The sequence below is a fragment of the Gymnodraco acuticeps genome, unplaced genomic scaffold, assembly GCF_902827175.1.
Source record: "Gymnodraco acuticeps unplaced genomic scaffold, fGymAcu1.1, whole genome shotgun sequence".
NCBI classification, from domain to species: domain Eukaryota; kingdom Metazoa; phylum Chordata; class Actinopteri; order Perciformes; family Bathydraconidae; genus Gymnodraco; species Gymnodraco acuticeps.
The window spans coordinates 1,997,788-2,016,776 of NW_022991584.1; the positions used below are offsets into that span (position 1 = coordinate 1,997,788).

The following is an 18,989-nucleotide window of genomic DNA, read 5'->3' on the forward strand; positions in this document are numbered from 1 at the left end:
CAAAAGTTAGCTGCTAATGGTAGCTACCAGAGTAGCTGCTGCTTCCGGTCTTGGCGATGCGGAAGTCTCACACACACACATTACCAAATAAGGACTGTGTGATTTCCCCTCGATTCCATTGGCTCTGACGGTCAGAAAGAGATGTCACATGTCAAAATCCAGCAAGGTGGGCCAGAGATATGGAAAATCCACCCAAATGGCCCCAAAAGAGTTTTTTTGTGTGCTAAATCTGTCTAAAAAGGTCAAATATCACTTGTTTTGCATCAATCTTGATACCGAATGATTGTGCTTGGTGGTTTGCTGTGCATGCAGGGGAAGTTCTACACACACCAACACATGAACAAATAAGGAGTGAGAGTGACGCGGAGCCAAAACCGGAAGCTGCATACACTCTGGTGGCTAACTTTTGTGCTCAGATTTTTATATAAAAATGGAATTATGGATTATAAACAATTGCTTCAAAGCCACAGATACATTATCAACCTATGGATCAACCGATTCAGCCGCGTTTTTTCTTTCTCGTTTTAATGCCATTGAACACGACTTTTGATCAGATTGACAGCTACGGTGAGACGATCTCCCGTAAAAGCTCCGTAAAAGGTACGTGTTGTGATGTCTGTGTTTGCTTCCCCTGTTGCGAGATCGGATCGCTGAGATACTATACTTAAATAATCTGTGGAGTCTCAGTTTTAAATCGGATACATTGTATGTGCAGTTTCGATAAGTAATAAGGATATCTTTATTTTTGAATTATGTGCTAAAGTGCGTTAGCATTTAAAAAAATAATAAAACCGCACGTCCCTGCGGTGTGAATACCGCGCATGCGCATACCGCGGTTATCGCCATGACACGGTATATCGTTCAGCCCTACTTCACGCGATGGCAGAGCGAACAGGTACAGGCAGGGCCCATAATGATAGCCCTATAGTTTAAATCTACTATCCACACATGAACATATGGAAATGGGTTACTATTTAAAAAAAAAAAATGTATTTATAAATGTATTTAGGAACCTATCCATGTGATTTTTATTGGGGGTCGACCTCAAATCCTCTAGGGGGGTCCAGGGGCATGCCCCCCCGGTAAGATTTAATTTTTTATTTTGGAGTTAAATGCATCAATCTGGTGCACTTTGAGGGGGAAATAAAGAGACTAGATCTATGGAAACACCTATATTAAACAGAACTGTATACATTTCAATAATCATAAAATCATGGCCATAACCAATAACATCCCATTTCCAATATGAAAAAAACACTGAAACTTGTTTATTAATTTATTTTTGGTTCATTTATAGTGTGTCTGTGCTCCTGAATCAGCCTCTCCTGTCTCCCTCCTCTCCCCCCTGCTCCTCTTTGAGGCAGCAGCAAAGACTAGTTTTCTCTCAACAAGTTTTAAAAGTGTATCTTGCCTTTTTTCACCTAGTTAACTTTTTATTTATTTATTCATGCATATTTTACTAATCACATTACATTTCATTTAGCTGACGCTTTTATCCAAAGCGACTTATAATGACCGGTTACAGGGACATTCTCCCTGGAGTAACTAAGGGCTAAGTGCCTTACTCAAGGGCACACTAGTGGTGGTGTTCCTGGCAGGAATTGAACTCACAGCCTTCCGATCTTCAGCCCACCTCACTATCCATTAGACCAATCACTACCCTCTCAAATGGAAATATGTGTTTACATAAATGGTGACCACACCGTTTGAGACCCACTGAGAACTTAGACTAAGTTAACTATCTAAACACTCAGAGAGTGCTTTACCTCACCTGAGCTGAGGTTATCCCGAGCTTGAATGACACACAGAGACCAATCAAGGGCTTTGATTTATGATCTGTATGACAGTGGCCATGTCGGCAGGCCACATCATGTGGACAGCCAGTCACCCTGTGTGAGGCAGGCCACTTAACAGGCCAGAAGGAGGCGAGATCAGAGCAAGGGAGCGAGGGATCATTGTCCACAAGTTAATCGATTGCAGATGGCGTCGTGGTCACGGACGAATAAAAAAAAAACTTGTAAAAAAAAACAAAAAACTAAATGGGTCGCGAAATATACTTGGGCGGCCGTTAATATACCTGGGCGGCCCGCCCAAGTAGTCTATGTGTGGGAAACCCTGAAATCTGTTCGGAAACCAAACAACAGTTATGACTAACCGGATATGTAGTAACCGGAGCCGTTATGCAACCTTTGTTGATTTTTCCTTTATGCAAGAATGTGAGGAGAAGAACTCCAAATGTAGCAGGGAAGCAGCTCTACTGCCCTTCTTCAAGGGAGTCTAAAGGGTAATTGGGTGACATATTTAACTAATATCACCATGAAACCTCCACAGTTCATTTGTATTTCTAAATATGCAATTGAGCAATGTTCAAACTTGCATACACTTCCAGAATAAACATTGGCTAGAGCAAGGTTAGAAAAACGGGGATATCTCTTTGTATCCATCCATAAATCTGTCAACAGCAATCAAATAAAAAGCAGTTTTACCATATTAAATGTTATATTAATCAGGCTAGTAATGATACATGGACATACCACTTGGTAAAAACCTTCAAAATATAGAAGAGGATATTTCTGGCTGACAGTTGAAAAAAAACTTGTATTTTAAGGCTGGCCCTGTCCCAGGATCTCAATGTCTGCCCACCAGCACCGCTCAATCTCACTGTGAAACATGTTGTGTCTTAGTTAGTTAGCAGTGACTTCCTAATTTACACTTTGGCGCATTAGCTATAACCTTCCAGATGCTATGGACAGAGGCAGGCTAGCTGATGCCCCTTGTTTTCGTGCTAACTTATGCTCACCAGCTGCTAGCTACAGCTACATTATGAATAGAAAAAAGGGTGGTGGTCTTGTTAAAATCCAACCCCTGGCATAAAACAAATGAGCTCTTTCCAAATGTGTGACTATTCCTTTAAGACATAAATACCACTTTAGAAATCCCAGCAACAGCAGATCCTGCTCCAGACACTTAGCTTTAAACAAACATGGTAATGGAAACAAACATCATAAAAAGCTGAGCACACAATCACAGGCACACTGGAAAAGCTGAAAGTCTGCACAAACTTAGATTGAACTTTTCTTGAAGGTTTCATCAAACATTGATTGGGGCAGCAACAAACTGATGGATTAAATAAAAAAAATCAGGGAAATACATCAAGACGTGGTCTGACCTTAAGCCCTGAACATAAATTGACTCTCTAATTAATATTCTGTCATTCAAACCTCTGGGCTGACTCAGCTAAAAAAATTTTTTTAAAAACTCACCTAGCTTTGAGGTAAATATTTCTGTTGGTTACCCACCTCGCAAAAGTGTCCGTCAGATAAGAGTCAGAAGGTGTTTTCTTTTAAATAAAGCTCCATGCTGTTACACTGCTGCGAGGAAGCTGAGCAGTGTTAGTTTTTCTCAGGGCTTTCTGCCGCTGTTGGACAGGGTTGTGTTTTGTTAGCCTGAGGCCATGAATTCCCCAGCAGAGCCGTGTGGGTGTGTGTGTGTGTGTGTGTGTGTGTGTGTGTGTGTGTGTGTGTGTGTGTGTGTGTGTGTGTGTGTGTGTGTAGTGAGAAAGGGAAAGAGAGACAGGATGAGTGTGCAGCATGGCCGGCACATTGTACCATCACCTGGGTGTGGGAGGCCTGACAAGAGGGAGATTGAGGAGGAAGAGGGTGAAGTTTAGGATTACGTCTAAGAAAAACGTCCATGAATGTTGAAACATGTAGGGTCGTGGATATACAAATACATTCCTTGGCTCACATGAGAAACAATGAGTCAACCTAGAGAGATACATACATACATACAGATTGCTACATGTGCTTGGACTGAAATGCAAAATCTGTTGTGCCAAAATGTTTGTCAGCTATGTTAAAAAACAACAAAGAAAGACATTTGACCTCCAGTCTACTTCTTGTGTGTGAGACCTGATCTTTGTCTAGTCTTAATTCTAACACCTAATCACTAAAACACAGGAAAATGGGGCATTGAAAACACTGTAATTTGGACTGAAACACAACGGTTTCCATTGGAGTCATTTGGCAATTATTTCCACCTTATTTATAAATTCTTCTTCCGTAAATATACTTTAGATCGTTGTTAATGTCACGTGTAAATTGCTAGAGGAGATAATAAAATAATGTAGTTAAACGTATTACCGAACAAGTTTTTTTTTAAAAAGGGATAAACATGTTAAATCTGGCAAATTTAGGGTCCGTCATTTGAGAGTTCCTCTTACACTAACAAGAAGGAGTAAGCTGCTCCATAAATGTGTCTTATTGCTCTCACACATAGCAAAGAACACGTAAACTCATAACTTTGCTTGTATTAAGTGTTTGTTGAGGAAAGTGTGATAGATATGGGTCAAAGTCTGGTGTTTAAAGTTACCAGCAAATGCATAGTAAGATCCAGGGTCTTGGTTACTTATTCTTTAAAATCAGGTATTTATGGATTAAATTAATAATTTTGCCATTCCCATACTGTTTCTTGTTCAATTGTTTGGCAGCTACTTGTATTTTAGATGACGTTTATAATATGAGAAGTTTGGTTTATTTTGCTGAATATTTCATGAAGTTCTTTTTACAAATAAGTTGGACAAATAAGGCATGTTTTTGGCATCGTGCCATGCTGCTGTAATTCAGTTGGACAATAATGTTCTAGTTATTTTTTGGAGTAGGACAGTCTTGTCAACAACAAAAGCCCATCATTAAATTCACTGACGGGCATGAAGTCCTTTCTTCTACGTGTTTTTAACATCCCTCTAGTTTTTTTTAGGTGAACAAAAGAGACACTTTCCAGGCACACAGTGATGTTGCTTCTCTCCACACTGTCATGCTGGCACTTGAGTTGTTATGGTAACGACTGTTCCCGAGGGAGATTTTTTATCACAAAACTGAAACCAAGGTGGAGTGAACGAACCCTTTCAACACTCAGCCACCACAAACATTGCAACGGGAATATTCAGCACCCAAACATTTGTCTAGATGAGGAGTTATTCCTGCTCATTACTGCTGCCACTCTTCCCTAACTTAACTCCTGCTTCTTATTCAAAACATACAGTCTCTATGAGGTGAATGACAGGGACTGATACAGGATGACAAATTGTGAAAAATGAGATTACAATTCCACAGCAGCTGGCGGAGAAGCTTCCACTTTCAACAAGGCTGTACATGAGAGAGAGAGGACATCAATACATTTCAAGCTGTTTATGACAACGGATGTTTGCTTACTGTAGATATATACTTTGATATCTATAGCTGCAGCAAATAATACTGGATCACATATAGTATTCTGTAAATATAACTAAAAACTGCCAAAATGCTATAGTTCTATATTGAGAATGTGTCACTTTTCTGGGGTATTTTCCATTGTAAATTGGATATCTTTATGTCCGACAATTATATTTGTTCAACTTGGAAATGCTTCCCTAAGTATGTATGTTCGCAAATCCAAACCTAAAACAAATGTATTCAAATCTCAGCGATTGAATTAAAACATGTTTTTGTTTATGTTTGTTCTGTAACATGTCAACTAGCCTACTTAGTGGAGAAAAGTCAATAGTGGTTGTTTTTGTATATCTGAAAAGTCCAGTGTTGACTACAAAGGTGTAACCCTGTTCTCTCTTTGTAAACTGCATAGTAGTGAAAATGAACATCCTTGACAGAATCTGTCATGACATGCAGTCATGACTGTAATTCCACAAAAAAGTGTCATCAAATAGTGTGTGTGGGCATTGTGTCAGCAACATCAACTCTCAGAAATCAAATTACACCGACACTACCTATATAAATAAAGTAGCTTTAAACCACGCTGAATTAAGCTTATCTCACAAAAAAGGATGTTTTTGAGACAAAATTGCCTATAACCAGTATATCTCCTGAAAGTCAGGGCATTGTTAAGAGACCGATTTCCCTAATAAAGACAGAATGAGAGCAGTAGATAAGGCAAAAGGGTTTTCCTGGTAGGTTCTTGTCAACACAGGCAGGTATTGAGCTCTCTAAACAGTGCTGTGCTCAGAGGGTCTGCACACTGCACCGTCATGACCCCAGGCACTGGAATGTGGCTGCTGCTGCTGCTGCTTCACCTGCACAGACTTGCTGTAATAATGAAGATGTCTCCCTCTATCTGGGGAGAGAATGGCAGCTAGCTAGCTCTTTACATTGTGCCATTATAAACACTACCACTTCCATGAGAAAGAAAATACAAGTATTCAAGCTTAAAAGCCAAGTTTGACATCCAAAAACTTCCATTATCCCACCAAGACTGGAAATAAGAGTAGAGGAAAAAACTTGCTTTTTACAAACAGCAATTATCTACACTTTTTAAATTCGTGAAGTGGTTGTAATTCAGGCGTATACGTTTTTGCCGTTAACCCCTGTGCAAGTGGGCCCATTGCAAGCAGTTGTGTAAATTGTAAAGCTCACCTCAGCAGAAGTTGTAAATCCCTTTGCTGTAATAAACATAGCCTAAGCGTATATTAATATTTCACCTTACCTGATTCTGGTGTAATTCTTGTAGGGATAAAAGCCTTGCAGAAAGTGTTATTGCTCTCGAGAGTCCGGGCCTGACAGATTGTCTCTCTGTAGTCGAGCAGCAGGCGGCAGGTGGCCACTCCCTCACCTTTGCAACTCTGCGGTAAGGTGGGCCCACTTCCGTGTTTCTTGAATCTCGTGTCTTAAGTTTATGGCTGTCTGTTTAAGTTTTCAAACTTTTCCAAACTTATTTTTGTATCTGTTTCTCGTCTGAGTCTCGAAAGAGTGTCGCGCTTTTTCGAACGCACGAGCGACTTAGTTGTCCTTGCTAGTTGCAAAACGCTCAAAAATAACTAGTTTTCCTATTTTAAAATAACGACTTTAATTACCACTAGTTAACTTACAAACGTATCTAGTCCTGCTTTAGGAGGAATATGTCACTTTGTTTGAGTTTTAATTTAAAGTTTTGGTTAGATTTTTACCTCACCTTACAACATTTTCCCTCTATTTTCAGTCGTCATCTCTTCACTGAAAACTGTTATTGGGTCTACAGTGAAGTAATTACACCGATTAAACAGCAGATGGCACTACATACTAGTACAAAGACTAATAAAACAGGACTTGTTAACTAACTTTAGATGCCTTCTTTGAATTGTTCATAGGTAGATCAATAAGAATTTCAAGGGATGTATGTAGATCATAACATGTTCATAAAACTTTATTGAGTGAACATAATTTCCAGCAAAAACACAGTTAACGTACGATATATTCAATGCAAATGTTAAAATAAACAAATGTAAAAAATACAAGAAAGTCCAACAAATGATTCCTTGATGAATACATGATCACACACACACAGTTTTTATATTGCCAAGCAATTCTGACTTAGTTCCAGATACTAAAAGTGGAATTGGGTAGAATGATGTCTGTATGAATACAAGTTGACAATGTATAAGCAGTTTCTTTATTCATCATTCCAAATCAACAGATTATTTTCATCATGTTTGTCCAAATTGTATGTGTCACTGTAGGCCTATAACAGATCACCCAAAGTTTCATATTTTTACAAATCGCAAAGAAAGTATCCAGTTTTATACAAACAAAATATTGGTTCTTTTTATTACTACAGCATATTCACATTAACAAACATTTGTGATGCAAATGTAACTTTTGCAGACTCACAAGACAATAACGTTGTGTAGTTGCTCCCTGGAGTGTCCCTCTGTTTCAATTCATTCGGTTGTGCTTTGAATTTTGCAACAGCATATAATGAGAAACATACAACCAAATGAGAGTAATCGTTATGCAATGTAAAATGTCTTTATTTTTAGACTTGTCAGAGGCATCTTTATTCATGCAGGCCTTCCTTTCTCTCCTTGTAGCATCCAGCACCGCTTTCTATGCCAGAGCAGTTTGGAATAGCTGTGTGGAGCTGCGACAGCTGTGATGCAGTTCAAGTCTGGGTCAGACCGAGACCAAACACCGCCCAGCACCCAGCGGGCCGGAGCGGTGTCAAGGGCAAGAATCCACAACAGGTGCCTGTCAAGCTCGGCTGTCACACAGTAGCAGGCACGGCTCTACGATGGTAAGCTTCAGCAGTTACAATGGTTTCACTGTTTGCTTCTCTATGTGATCATTAACACTGACATTTTGAGACCACTCTTGCCCTGAAACTATCAATTCCTCACTATCCCATCCTCCCCCACTTGTTCCCCATGTTGGATGCCATTTCCCTGCCAGTATTTAGAAACATAAACTGGGGGAACACAGGTGGCTTTTGTGGCATGCAAAGCGTCTCTTGTCCAGGGAGACTGAGGTGTCGAGGGAAAAGTATCAGATATGTTATGGCAGCTTATAATATGATTCACTGTTATTCTAGTCACTCTGTCATCATGGGTGTACATCGTGATGACAGAACGAAAAACATTCAGCAGTATCAGACTACACAGTTATGTTTTGTCTGATGTTTTGTTGATTTGGTAGCCAAGTCCAGAGAGAAACTTAAATTAAGTTGTTTTTATAGCTGGAATGAACAGTTATCAGATACTTGAACTTGAATTTGCATATAGGGGCAAGTATCTCTAGGTGCATTGGTGGAAAAAGTAGACCTACTAGGATCCTATACTGTTATATACATTACAATGAATACTGCTCTTAATAGTCTTTCAGTCTTGTTTTGGAACGATCATTGTCTGCTTAGCGCTTCTCATCACAATACTTGGTGATGTGTCCACCATTTTCGTACCTCCCTTTTGGATGTGTGCTTAGTACTATGGCATCTGTCTTTTCCCTACATTTTAGGGGTAGACGTTTTTTATAGAAGTTTAAGCCCAGAAACGTCACAAACCCAGCCACATTTGTGTGTTTCTGCACATTGAGCCACCGATGATTGAGAGCGATTACTTTTTACGAGTCTTTACATTGTTTTTTAGTACAATCCCACTCATTACCCCTTTAAAATGCATTGTAGTTGGTTGCAGTTCTGTCTCCCTCCACAAGAGGATTCATAACAGAAATGATCTGATGATGCATAAAATAGGGGTTGTCATGTTTGAAAACCTCAATAAATGTTTTTATTCTACCACTGAGACACTTTGGCCCAGAAGAGCAAATATTGCTATTAAACCTGCCGGAGACACTTTTAGGGTTGAACCATTTAGAATTATTTTTAGAGGCTGTTCTTTTGATGAGGGATGAAGTGGTAAAAGCTCTGATGACTCCCACTCCTGTGGAAGCACAACACCCTCCTAACCAAAGTCCCCACCCGAGAGCTCGCTGTGCAAATGGTTGTCATGCTATGCTTTGATGTTACAAGTCTCCCCCCCCCCCCCCCCCCCCCCCCCCAACTCCTACTAACTCATTATAGAAATCTTTGCCCCACCTTCTGTCTGTTTAATGATGTCTACAATATTTATCTTTCCCCTGATGGTCATTAAGTCCACATTCTTCGAGTGGTGACCTCTTCGGTCTAAACTTTGTTGACATCACTTCTCTGAGTAATGGTTAGCCATGGCGTGTTCTCTATTTGCTCACCTTTTGACTCTTGGAACGGACACCTGCAAGACAAAAGAGATGGGACAGCAGAGCGCTGGAGGAGAAACGGGGGAGTTATTTGCTTTGGGTAGCAGGTGTGTAGGTCTCTAGTGTTTATGTGTGTGTGTGTCCTGTAAAGGAGTGGTCATTGAATCCCAAGCAGACTCAGCGGGGGTCCGCAGTGCTCACCGAGGTGTGAAGTGGCCCGGGCCAGGAGTGGATTATAAAGCCTGGCCTGCATTACAATAGAGGTGCGAAGCAGCAGGGGCCCCATATTACAGCTCTGCAAACAGGACAAGATGCAGCTGAATGTCCCATGCGTATCCTTAAAGAGGTAGTGTGAAAAGAGAACTTTTGTTTTAAATGACATACAATTAAGACTCCTGGAGGAAAGAATAAAGGGTCACAGTGGTGGTTAAATGGAAGTAAAAGCATTCAAAACAGCAGGTCATTAAAGACAGGTTAGACTGGAAACTACACAGGTTAGACTTGATAACATCAAAAAAGGCTATTAGGATTTTCACACGGACTTCCAAATGTTGTGGAGATGTAGTGTTTAGAGATAAGCCTGCTTAACTATATGTAGCTGATTCTTTTGTATAGGCAATATGCTAATTATTTACCTGAAGTTACAAAATAAATGAAAAAAACATTACTTTTAGTCCGACTTTCAATAAAACATTAAGCCTTATCTAAGATAAAATGGTCCAAGATAAACTTTACTGATCCCATGCAATGGCGCTTAGAATGATCAACACAGATGCATAGCATAAAGAAACTTTACAGTAAGTTAAAAAACAGAATACTATGCACACTACATATACAAAACACAAATAAAGCATGAAAATACTACCAATAAACACTATACGCTATTCTATATTGACACAAAATCAAATGCGGTGAAAGGAAGACGCATTAAAAAAGAACTGTTGCTTGTTTTACTATAACTTAACCAAAGATTTGGAAAGATAGATTCTCATACGTTTCTGTACTAGAAATTGTATTTTCAATATTCTCAAAATTCAATATTTTAACTGAAATTATAAAGAACAAAATGAGCTCGGTTGACCAGCGGAGATGGGTGATAGTTCTGTGTAGTTCGTAACTACAATATTGCATGATAAAATATTTATTTTAGCCTTTTTTATTTAGAAACTGCACACTAAGTTTCAATAACATTTTAAGAATGCCACTGCTACATACATGACGTGAGCAGGGCGTTGATTTAGTTGACATATGAGATTTTTCTTGGGTAGCTCGCACTCAAATTAGGTTTAAATTCCAGGTCATACACCTGTTATAAATGCCTGGATATGTAGTTATTTTTGGCATGGTAACATAAAGCTTTCTGGTTACACAAAGCCACCGCCCTTTTCAGATCTTTATTTCACTTTCCAGTGACACCACAAGGTCAGTGGTTTCCCTCAGAGTCATGCAAGTTCACTGACTGTAACATAGCAATACAAATACATACTGTATAGCCCCAAATAGACTAGAGATGTTTTAATGGGAGATAACACATTTACCTGTCACCCCCATTCTCCTTTGATACAATCTGAATGAGGAATTTGTGGGATGTGGTCCAGTGTGAGTGTATTCAGGGAGTGTGGGGACGCGTACAAAGGGCAGTGATGGCATGGCTGGCATGCTTCACTGGATTTCATGAGCGTCAGCTGCCGATGGCATCAGATGGTGTAATAACATGACAGAGGTCAGTCCTCGTAGTGGTCTACTGGGACACATTATTATGGCAGTGGCCTAATGGGGAGGGGGGGTGTTGTTAGGTTGTTTGTGTGCATCTGTGCAACGCCGTTTATCGGAAATAGACAATGTTATTAGCCACTTTTTATTAGTACGACTTTTTCTACGACATATTTGTGAAAAGGACACTTCCGAGGGGATTCTGAGCCACTAAGCTGTATATTTTTGTAACTCCTGCTTTGCCATTTGCATTATATAAGGGATGTACCCAATAATGTGCTAATCATTATAATTCAATAATAAATATCAATTAGTACATTCATTATTCAGAAGTGGGTCATTGTGCAGAATGAGTAGTTTTACTTGTTATACTTAAAGTTTATTTTGCTAATACTGTTTCACTTTTGCATGCAGAACTTTTACTTGTGTCAGAGTATTTCATCGCTGTGCTATTACTACTTTTACTTCTATAAGAGTAAACTTTGTCCCACTGATAATAAGTGCTCTTATCCCTAATGGAAAAATGTTTTATTTGATCGGATGTTTATTTGTGGTCCTGCAATGCCTTTTTAGAATATGTGATTAGATAAGGGAATGTGGGCAGGCTGTGTGGACAAAGCTCCAACCACTGTGTATTAGACTCAAAAAGTGCCTATAAAGGGTCAGTTCACCCTATTTAAAAATTATAATTGAATTGGGACTAGTTGCCACTAAGAAAATGTGTTTCTGTCAAGAATCCAGATTAATTACGCTGTATCTATGAGATGCTTTTGCTGAATCTAAACTTAACTTTAACGTTTTAAGTAGCTCGTGCACCATAAACAATATTAAACTGGTCTCTATTGCATAGTGGTGGAGGCAGAGATCTCTGAGACCGATTTATGAAAACCATTAACTAAATGTAAGGCCAAATACCATTCAGAATCGAATTCCACATTTCCCATTAGTGCAGTAAACCTTTGCAATATCCAACATAATAAGGCATGCGTGGAATTTGATTAGAATCACATTTCAATCATGCTTCATATCCGCACAGATGTACTCATGAATGATCTGGCATTTATAGATTGACTCTCATTGGTTTTATAATCATTTGATTGCATTGGTTGCGTTTTATTTGTGCCATTCGACTACATATTCTGTTGTATCCTTTTTCAATTTGAGCTGTTTACATGGCATTTTTACATTGGCATGTCTAAAAAATGTCAATGTGCTGCCATTTCTCTAAAGAAAAAAACAAACAATAAACTAAAGGAAATAGAGATACAATTTCAAAAATGTAGAGAAACAGACTCTTTAAAACTTGGTTTATTGGTATATGATGGACTTCATATTTCAGTTTCATGGATTGTACGCTTTAGATTCTAAGAGAAATGTGAAAATCAACATACAAACCAACATAACACTGACATTTCTGCCGGCAGATAATTATATCCACACATAATGAGGCAAATATCATTTAAGTGTCATTGAAGTAGGCTTTTCTGTGTGTCAATTTAAAGGCATGAAAGACGGAATGCAGACAAACATCCACTCATGCTTCCTCTGAAAATGATTTCCTGTACGCCTGCTTGCACATGCACAAAAACAAACACTCCCGCACCACAATCAGCAGAGAGAACAGATGGGGGAGGGCGAAGAGAGGATGATGTCACCCCTGTAGACAGCTTAGCCGAGGCTTGAGATAATGGTGACATTTCAGGGAAGGTGATGTCATTCTTCCACTGCTACCTTCCCTCCTCCCTTTCTTCCCCCCACTGCCCTCCAGTTCCCCCTCCCTCCTCTCTTCATCCTCAGTGCAGGTGGCTGGCCGGGCTCTTTGAATTACAGCGCAAAATAATTAGCTATTGAAACCCCCCCCCCCTTCCTCCCTTCTCTTTTCCATGCTCATAGCGGCGATGTGTGATACCCTTAATGTGTGTGGGTGTGATGTGGATGTCATGGGTTTGAATGTGGGTGTTATGTGTTTTAACATGTGACGTACATTATGATGTGGCTGTTCTTTCTCTTGCAGCATTTTAGTGTGTGTGTGTGTGTGTGTGTGTGTGTGTGTGTGTGTGTGTGTGTGTGTGTGTGTGTGTGTGTGTGTGTGTGTGTGTGTGTGTGTGTGTGTGTGTGTGTGTGTGTGTGTGTGTGTGTGTGTGTGTGTGTGTGTGTGTGTGTGTGTGTGTGTGTGTGTGTGTGTGTGTGTGTGTGTGTGTGTGTGTGTGTGTGTGTGTGTGTGTGTGTGTGTGTGTGTGTGTGTGTGTGTGTGTGTGTGTGTGTGTGTGTGTGTGTGTGTGTGTGTGTGTGTGTGTGTGTGTGTGTGTGTGTGTGTGTGTGTGTGTGTGTGTGGTGTGTGTGTGTGTGTGTGTGTGTGTGTGTGTGTGTGTGTGTGTGTGTGTGTGTGTGTGTGTGTGTGTGTGTGTGTGTGTGTGTGTGTGTGTGTGTGTGTGTGTGTGTGTGTGTGTGTGTGTGTGTGTGTGTGTGTGTGTGTGTGTGTGTGTGTGTGTGTGTGTGTGTGTGTGTGTGTGTGTTTTCTGCCCTGGGTCCCAGCTGCCCACTGAGACCAATCAGGCGGAGAGCTGCCAGGCTGCAGGGCTGGTTGGCATCGAGAGTCTCGCTGAGCTCCTCGCCCTTAGGATCTGCTCATTTAAGGTTTCCCTGACTTCACACAAACCCTGTTTCGTCCCAGAAATGTATTGTACTATGTATTACAGTCAGCGGTTAAGGCTTAAGTGTTTGTATCCCCTCCACAGCCTTGTGCTGGCTGTGAAAATGTGCATGCTGGGGGGTAGTTAAATTCAAAAAGGATTTGGAAACAAGACACGTGTGCAAAATCTTATAATACACCTTCAACACAAATACATGACTTCTGTATGGTAGGCTACATAAAGGCAACTTCACTTTCCAGGAAGTGAAATCCGAAGGTTTACCTTGCATTTGCATATTATGGAGATTTGGTTTAACCTACTTCAGCACACTTGGCTGATTGCAAAAGATAGTGATGCTTCAAAGCCTAAAGGCAGTTGTACCTCTAGTCTCAGTGCTGAGCTGGAGGCTGCTCACCGGCAGTATTTTTATCCCTGAAAACTCACCGTTAGAGTTAAGTTCTGGTGCACTGTCTTTCTTCCTCTGTCGAGAGGACTCAAAGCACCGTGTGTGAGCTGTAAACAAGTTCCCACCCCCCACCCACACCGCCACACACACTCAGGCTGTATCTGGGCAAAAAGAGCTTTCTGAAACCATAAGCTTCTGTCTTATCATATGATTGCTTTTTTTCGTGTCACACTCTTGAATCACAGGGCACAGAAGGCTTCCCTTCGCACCTAGAGGAAGTCGACCAGAAACCAGAGCACATGTTACCACCGTAGAAAGAACAACTGTCTACGAATGTGTGTGCAGAATATGAACATGAGCAATAACAAGGCAGCATGGCAGCTAAACAATGCAGAAATGAAACACATGACACACTGTTATTCTTCTTTAAACACAAACTGTGGCTCAGGATGGAGCAATATTTTTACCGATTCAAGACCTCAAGCAACAACATTCATCAGCAATTTTTTAAGTAAAGTTTGAGTAACATTTGACTTTGAGGGTCTTTAGATATTTAGAAATGCATTTTGAATAAAAAAGTTGTTAATATAATACATTGCAGTATTGCGTTTTGATGCAATGACAGTTTCAGCTATTCCAAATGGGTATTTTCAAAGGGTTTTTAATGGATGCATGCTTATATCAGGTGTCAAAGAGCTGACGTTTACTTGGTTATATTGTATTTGGCAAATCAAACGCACCTATCTCCACACTTGCGTAATTTTCTCATCTCATTTGACCTGGTTTTTAAGATTTCTCATCACTACGAAGAGCATTGCACCTGTACACAGCGCGAGATAAAAGTAAATTACTGAATGATGACATCTCATGTGATGTTTGCATGCTAGCTAGTCATGACGACTGATGGAAAAAAAAGCTTTCCATCTTCAGGCTTTAGATTAATAACATCAAAAACGTTGAAAAAAGTAGAATGAGGTACATTTCCAAATGTTGACAGAACAGGAGGAAACCATTCAGCGTGAAGAGCTATAAGTGCAAAAGAGGTTCTGATGTGTGGCGTGCAACAGATTTTTTATGTGAGTTAGTCGACCTCAGTTTTCCCTGGTGACCCTTTCTAACCTTTTATTCAAAGTCAAGTTGACAACATCATTCTCAGTTTGATTGCCTCACCTGATGTGTGAAAATTGTGTTGGGCTCCCACGGGATGAATCATCAATTATTGAAACGTTAGTATAAAGTATGTGCTATTAAAGTATGGATGGTAAATCATTCATATCCTGGTGGCTTTTGACATATAAAGTCTTACATTTTATGAGCACTGAGCCCTGTCCGTTGCATACATACACACCCACACACAAATAGATACTACCAGTTATTTTTCACATTTTTCAATGTAATATCAGAAAAAACAATCAAGAAAACGTACTACATTTTGAAGGCTTGATTAAATATACTTTACTACCAATTAAGACCTCTTTATTGGATTAATGAGTTACTTTTTTAGTTAGTTAATGAGAATACTTTTTAGACTTTATATCCTATAAGGATTCACAGCAACCCAGACACACACACTCATTTTACTTGTGGAGAATATGGAGGAAATGAAAGAGGTGTGCCATGTGATGGGAAGTTGTTTTAATTTGCCATGAAAACAAACCGGTGCACTTGCACATGAATTAGTCTGCGCCCCTGTTTGGTAAACATACACTCAGATTTAATGACAGATGGCATTCTCAATCCAGGAACATTCATCTGTGACTCGCTGGAGATCGTGAATGGAGGGTCCCCCAGGACACGGTGCTGTCAGGCTGATGGACTCATTAGACACGCTTCAATGTCTGTACAGGAGTGGGCCTATCACCCCTGGGCTGCAACACCGTTTCTCCTTTACAGATAGGCAGTAGGAACACTAATTAAGATGTAGAGACATTCTCCGGCACATGAGGTGTCACTGAAGATACCTGCAGTAATACTAAATGCTCTCAGGGTCCCTGTAGTTAGGCCTGTATTCAATTAGTGGAAGCACAGGTGCATCCTAGAGCTATTGGCTAACCTTTTGAGGTAATCGATTCATGTCATAATGGTACTACTCCTAATAGCTAGTGGTGATTATTATATAAGTACTTGTGTGTTTGAACTGAAGTTGTAAGACATGCATAACAAATGCAGTTTGGAGACTAAAAATACTTTTATTATTTCACCTTGACAGCCTATTAGAAAGTGAGAAATGCCACGACCACTTTAAAATGAATTGTTAACAGCAGACTTAATGGATGAATAGAAATTGAGGCAGTCATCAACAAAGTTTCTTATTAATTAGTTTCAAAAATAATTTAGCTTGAGATGTTCTGCAGCCTGTGTTTCACCAGTTTTCACGAGGTAGAGGGGTGGCGCTTGGGTTGAGTGTCCAGAAGGCAGATCAGATCTACGAGGATTATACCATGGTCAAAAAGCTGTTTAGTTTTTTGTGTTTAACAACCAAGTATCTTGTCCTTTGTTTAATAATTTGAGGGTCCTGGCATTTGCCCATACCCAGTCGCTCGCTGTGAATTCTCTGGTCTCTTTTTACACATTGGCTCAATCAGAAACTTTGACATTTTACCAGGAACATGGCAGGGTAAAGTCAGGTTAATGGACACTTACATTCTGACATAATAATGTATAGATTATTTCAGGGTTGAAGTGCATGTGTGAGGGGGCTATAATGACAAATGGCTTGGATGTAGTATTTCAAATTAAATAACAGTCTATTTTGAGGAGTTGAATCAATTTGATTAAATCCTAACGCACAGATTGCACAGCCGACATATTACCAGGCTGTCATCATACTCATTCCTGAGCTGGATTTCCCCTGATCAGGCTGACGGGACACGAAAGGAATGTTGTGGTGCATTGGACACTTTCATCTCTGATGCCCATTGTTGGCCATCTGGGCTGTGGCCTTTTCCCCCTGATATGTGCACACAAATGCTGTTTATGAACTGCAGGTGGCTTGGTAGGGGTCACAGAGGTCCCAGAGGGAGACCACAGAAGAGCCGCTTAGGGGATGACATCACTTAATCCTGGTGTGTCAACGCCTAAATCATCACAGGAGCAGAGACTGTGTGCAGCATTGTGTATGCATGTGTGTGGGAGGTGATTCTGATGTCATTGTTTACCCCCGCTTCTGCCCCAAAGTCCTGTCCGCCCACCTAAAAGAGGAACGTTTATGTAGCTATTTCTGTCCACCCGCATGCCTCTCCCTAGACTTTCCACTAAGAAAACTTCCCTTGCTAATTCGGGGTCAAAACTTCAAAGCAATTGCTCTAAAGAAAATCCAGTCAGACAAACCTGTAGGGCTTTTCAGAAACAAGAACTCAGCATGTGTATGAATACTTCAAATAACGTCCACTTCCTGGAATGTATAGGACTAAACGTATGAAAACCAATACTAAAGATAACACCACATGTTCCCTTTGAGATGAGATTCTGGATATGAGGATTATGAATGACAGACCAACGAACTTTATGGGGTTTATAATAAACACTACTAGTAAGTATGTTAAAGATTTTGTTGGTTAAAGACATGGTTAAAGATGGCAAACGTCTGTTTAATACGTAACACGAGATATGAAATGTCAAAAGCCATGCTATTTGTCCATTTCGCAGATTTCCAAGCTAGATGGAACCGATGGTTTCTGATTTCATTCTTGACGACTGGGGCAGTCACACAAAAAAGGTCAAAGGTCAGATGATGCATGTGACCTCAGGAATCCAAATCCTCCTTCTGTATTTAAACCCTACTTGGGGCTTAGGTCATGGACTTATGGCCATCAAAGCAGGCTAAATGGATCTTATAGTGAGTCATAGGTTTCGCGATGAGGTCATTACTACAATGGTGACTCATGATTTATTTTATTCTCTATGAAACATTTTACTGGTCTTACTATGAAACAAATACAGCTGGCATCATCTGGATCCATCACTATTATCTTCTATGGCAACAACAAGACTCGCTTTGCGGAAAAGACACTGTAATTAAGTGATGGTGTCATCCGTAACATAACCCTTTTCATGGGTTGTTTACTCGACTTCTTTTGATCCCACACCAGTTGTGCTACCAGACATGGCGGCAGTGCTTGTAGCGAGGGGTGGGGCACATGCTTATTGAGACACACTCGGCAGACAAACAATGAGCAAAATCGTTTTCAACAAACAGTATGCAAAATCAGCCGTGATGGTTGCAGCCATAATGTTACTGAAACCATTCAGAGTGTAACGTCTTTTCAGCGCATACTATGCTGCCGTGGCATGAACTGACGTGGTGCGGATAATCGTTTATAAAAACATTTCTTATGAGACAAGATGGCTCTAGGTGTTGTTTTTTCATGACATGCATGAAATATATTCATGACATTAAATCTAATGACGGATATTTTCTGTAGGCTAGGTATGCATAAATGAAATTTGCAGAGACAAAAGTGTGCCTTGCATGAAAATATTCAGTTTCTTTATTTTGGTCAAATGTCCCAGTATCTCATGTAAAAGCAACCATAAATCACGTTTTAATGACAACTTAAGGGATGTAGAAAGTCCCCAAAACTCTTTTTTACTCAATGGCAACCACACAGGAAATGAGGTCATCTCCTCTGTCAAGTCATTTCACCAGCTACTGAACACATGACATCATTGTGGGTTTTGGTTGGCTCCCCTGCACTGTGTGTTTGATATAATAACTTCTTTGAGATGTCACCAAGATCATAGACAATCTGAAAATATGGT

General features: G+C 40.1%; 1 protein-coding gene across 7 annotated transcripts in view; it reads right to left on the reverse strand.

Annotated features, from left to right (window-relative positions):
- The window catches only part of ptk2bb (protein tyrosine kinase 2 beta, b), a 28,480-nt gene extending 21,516 nt beyond the window's left edge, over positions 1-6,964 (reverse strand). The window contains exon 1 of one of the 7 annotated variants that reach the window (XM_034197694.1): positions 6,943-6,964. The gene's annotated coding sequence lies outside the window, so the exon portion shown is untranslated. Of the gene's footprint in view, positions 1-3,299; positions 3,423-6,477; positions 6,749-6,942 lie in introns of those variants that run through there. The other 6 variants (XM_034197696.1, XM_034197691.1, XM_034197697.1 and 3 more) reach the window with 6 other exon arrangements.
- Positions 6,965-18,989: the final 12,025 nt, after the last annotated feature.